The sequence below is a fragment of the Oryctolagus cuniculus genome, chromosome 18, assembly GCF_964237555.1.
Source record: "Oryctolagus cuniculus chromosome 18, mOryCun1.1, whole genome shotgun sequence".
Lineage (NCBI taxonomy): Eukaryota > Metazoa > Chordata > Mammalia > Lagomorpha > Leporidae > Oryctolagus > Oryctolagus cuniculus.
This window is the reverse complement of record NC_091449.1, coordinates 40,978,957-40,983,758: the sequence shown is the minus strand read 5'-3', so window position 1 is coordinate 40,983,758 and position 4,802 is coordinate 40,978,957.

The following is a 4,802-nucleotide window of genomic DNA, read 5'->3' as shown; positions in this document are numbered from 1 at the left end:
TTTGTAGAGAGGGGTGTGTGTGTGTGTGTGTGTGTGTGTGTGTGTGTGTGTGTGTTATCTGCTGTGGGAGAGCCTCTGTGGCTTGGGGCGTGCGGAGAAGCAGGGCTGGGCAGGGCTGGGCGGCGAGGCCCAGCGCTGTGCTGTGCAGCCCTGTGGTCCCCTTGCTGCCCACCCGCACAGACTGGGACTCCAGCTGGCCAAATATTCGGAGAGATGATGTGCTTTTTTTTTGTTTTTAAAGATTTATTTATTTGAAGGCAGAGTTAGAAGGAGAGAAACAGAGAGAGTTTCCATCCACTGGTCCACTCCAAGATGGCTGAAATGGCCAGGGCTGGGCCAGGAGCCAGGAGCTTCCTCCAGGTCTCCCATGTGGGTGGCAGGGGCCCAAACACTTGGGCCATCCTCCGCCACTTTCCCCGGCCATAGAGACAGATCGGAAGTAGAGCATCCGGGACATGAACAGGCGCCCGTACGGGATGCCGGTGTTGCACACGGTCAGCTTCACCCGCTACGCCCTAGATTGTGTGCCTTCGAGAGCCCTGGAGTCGGTGATACAAGTGGTATCTGCCTTGGGAAGGTTGACTTGGTCCTCGGGTAGCTTTGCTCTCCCCGGTGCCTGCCAGTGGCGCTCAGTCAGGGGGGTGGCTGAGTTCTGGTTTCACTGGGACACCCCTGCGGTCAGCGTTAGTGACCCCTGGTGCCCAGGCCCTGCTCCAGTTCCTGCCCTGAGCGTGAGCACGGCCTGTGCCCGCCGTGGCGTAGCCAACTGCCATTCTCTGCAGCAGCGGGACGGGTTTGCAGGTGTAGTCAGAGGCCTGCGGAGTCAGGTAGCTAAAAGGAGGTCACCCTGTGTGGCCAGGGCCTCATCAGGTCCTTCTGCTGGCCTGGCAGAAGCTGTCAAGTTGTGAGAGGCCCAGGCGCAGGTGCTCACCGGGACATGGGGACCCCAGGCCGGCGGCTTCAGGGCGCTGGGTTGGGAGGGGACCCCGAGTTCCAGGAGAGGACACAGCCTGGGGAGGTGTGAGCAGAGGCCACCCTTCCCTGCCTGGCCTCCCACCCCCAGAAACCGCTCATCAATGGAGCTTCAAGCGCTGAATTGTGGTGGCATGTCACATAGCAGCAGGAGACAGGACAGCCCCTGGGAGGGTTTCATGTTAACATATGTCAGGCAGCCAAGGCAGAGGGCCAGGAACGCTACCTCCAGGTTGAGGACGAGAGCCCAACCCAGAAAGCCACCTGCGACAGGCTTAGCCACACCACGAGCCTGGCTGCCTGCACTCCTGAGCTGTGGCCACTGCTGGCAAAAACCATGATGCTATGGTTGGCATAGTTAATGGCCCCGTGTGGTGGCGGCTGGTCCCCAGGGGAGCCAGTCAGCTCAGAGGCAGGGGTGTGGGATGGTGGGAGAGGCCTTGCCCGCCAATCAGCAGTGCACAACTGGGCCTTGGAACTCGGCCACAACTTGGTACAGCAAGGAGATGCGTGGGGGATGTCACGTCCTCACATCTTGTGGCTTTGGAAGGTAGCACTTCTGGAAGGACTTGTTAGCCTTTCTCAAGCTCAGAATAACAGAGCCAGGAACAGTGTCGGGCTCCTCCGCTTGTGGCCTCCACTTATGAGGCTGGGAGGGCCGCCTGCTGTCCAACCTCGGCAGAGAGGGCAGGCATCTGGTGCAGTAGGCGAGGTGCCACCGGGGACGCCCACGCCCCACACTAGAGTGTCTGCGTTCCAGTCCCAGCTCCGCTTCTGACCCGGCTTCCTGCTGACGTGCGCCCTGGCAGGCAGCAGCTGACGGCGCAGGTACTCGAGTCCTGCACCCTGGATGAAGTGTTGTTGCTCTTTCAAATAAATTTAAAAAACTAGGACATGTTAACAGAAATGTATAAATCCTTGTGGAACATTTTAAAAACTAAAATACAAATATAATATTAAAAAATTATACAAAAAATGACTGAGGGCTGGCGCTGTGGCATAGTAGGCCAGGGCTCCGTCTGTGGCGCCGGCATCCCATATGGGCACCGGTTCCTGTTTCAGCTGCTCCTCTTCCCATCCACCTCTCTGCTGATGGCCTGGAAGAGCAGTAGAAGATGGCCCAAGTGCTCGGGCCCCTGCACCTGCATGGGAGATCCCAGAAGAAGCTCCTGGCTCTTGGCTTCGGATCGGCGCAGCTCTGGCTTTTGTGGCCATTTCAGGAGTGAACTGGCAGATGGAAGACCTCTCTCTGTAACTCTCTGAAATAAAAAAAAAAAAATTACTGAAAGTTATGATCCAAGAAATTTTCTAGAAACTGGAAGAAAGGAGGTACAGCATTGCTCCATACTGGAAGGAATAGTCTCGCTGGGGATCACTTAGGGTTCCCTACGGGGGGCAGCGCTGGGCAGGAGGTGCAGCGAATCCCATCTCCCCTGCACCGGCACCGGCACCTGCACGCTGAGACAGGCTGCACGTGCACAAGGCAGTGTCGGCGAGCTTCCCGCTTCCGGTCTGGCTGCAGCCCTGTCCTTTCTGTCCCCTCAGTCTGTTTCCTCGCATTGCTGTCTTGTCACATGGGACAGGTCTGGGGAGGACAGGGCAGGGTGGGGGTGAGGACAAGCAACTCCTCCCTTCCCTCCTCTCCCTTCCTCCCTCGATTCCCCCCCCCCCTTAAGATTGATTTATTTGAAAGGCAGAGCTACAGAGAGCGAAAGAGAGAAATCCTCCATCTGTTTTCACTCCCCAAGCTGCAGCAATGGCCAGAGCTGAGCCAGGCTGGAGCCAGGAGCCAGGAGCTTCTTCGGGGTCTCCCATGTGGGTGCAGGATCCAAGCACTTGGGTCATCTGCTGCTGCTTTCCCAGGCCATAGCAGGAGCCAGATCAGAAGTGGAACAGCTGGGACTTGAACCAACGCTGATATGGTGTGTGGGCTTAACCTGCTGCACCACAACGCTGCTGAGTAATTTTTTTTTTTTTTTTTAGATTTTTTTTATTTGACAGAGTTACAGACAGTGAGAGAGAGAGACAGACAGAAAGGTATTCCTTCCATTGGTTAACTCTCCAAATGGCCACCACAGCCAGAGCTACGCCAATCCGAAGCCAGGAGCCAGGTACTTATCCTGGTCACCCATGGGGTGCAGGGCCCAAGGACCTGGGCCATCCTCCACTGCACTCCCGGGCCACAGCAGAGAGCTGGACTGGAAGAGGGGCAACCGGGACAGAACCCGGCACCCATATGGGATGCGGGCGCCGCAGGGGAGGATTCACCTAGTGCGTCACAGCACCGGCCCCGCGAGTAAATTTTCAAAACGGTAAAAAAAGTTTTCACCACCCAAAAGGAAACCCCAGCCCTGGAAGCCGTCGCTCCCCATCTCCCCGCCCCTCCAGCCTGCAGCACCGGGGATCTGAGCCCACGGATTCACTGCACAGAGCGACCCCTTGTGGCTGCAGTGTCCTTCAGCTTGCCCGGTGCCAGCAACCTCCTTCCTGTTTCCGGGGGAGGGACCCTCCCTGTGAGGACAGCCACAGCCTGCTTCCCCGTTCACCTGCCCATGGCCGTGGACTGTCTCCTCGGCCGCTGGGAACATCCTGCTCGGAGCAGGTGCACAGGGCTGAGCAAGGCCCCTCCACAGGCTCCCAGCTCTCTGTCCTGCAGGGCATTTCATGCCTGTGGCAGCCATGTGGGCTTGGAAAGGGCGTGGGGATAGGCAGCTGCTGGCAGACCGTGGTCTCCCGAAGGGAGGGGAGGCCCAGAAGCAGCCCCCTCAGCCCCACCTCCCTTCCTGGGGTCAGCCTCCAACAGGAGAGAGAAGGTCCAACTTCACCGTCTCAGCCAGCACAGGCCCCCGCAGGGGAAGCAAAGGTGGCCAGGCTCCCAGACAGTGACAGCAGACTGCACGAGGCGCTGTGTCAGTGTACCCGTGGGAGGCAGAGACCGACAGAGATCTCCCATCTGCTGGTTCATTCCCCAGATGCCCACAGCGGCCGGGGAGGAGCCAGGAATTCAGGTCTCCCCCATGGGTGGCAGTGTCTGCAGCAGCGGGAAGCTGGAGTCGGGCGCCAGAGGCAGGCACTGAAGCCAGGCCCTCCAATATGACCGTGTGTCTTCGCAGCTACGCAGGAACACCTGCTTCTGGCTATTGTGCCAAATAAGCCAGGACAGACCCTAAAGAAACACAGAACAGCCTGGCCCGGTGCTTCTGGGCCTGCCCAAGTTGCTGCTGGAGCTGGCGGCCCTGCAAGTCCCTCGCTGCCCTTCCTCTGCCTCTCCAGCGGGCTAACCCGACTCCCGCGTGGGCCGCACGCTGCAGCCCCAGACCTTTATTGTAGGGCTGGGGCGCCCTCTGCTGGGAAATTGGAGAACTACCCAATTTTAACTTCACCTTTAAAAACCTGAAAATGTTTCGAGCCCACCAGGTGTGAGAGCACCTGGAGAAATCTCTTTCCACACGAGTGCCCCTGACGGAATTCACCCCGGTGTTGCTGATGAAAATATGTAACTCAAAAGCCCGCCACGCGCAAAGCACTTTTTATAAATGAGTCAGGTTACAAATGAGTCAGGGACTAAGTTGTGTCGCAAATACCTGCCGAGTGAGCTCCTCGCGTGAATCAAACCCCTGAGCAGCTACAATAACAGCAGGCAGAGTGCGGTCGAGCTCAGACCGGGTGAGGGCAGGGAGTGGGCAGAGTACACACCCAGAGGGATCGGCTGCAACCCTGGAGACCCGGGTGGACCTCCCGCGGAGGGGGCGTTCGAGCTGCGCCCCGGTGCCAGGGCTGGGAGGAGCCACGCGGGACTGTGCACCTGCCCCCGCCGTGCGCCCCGATCG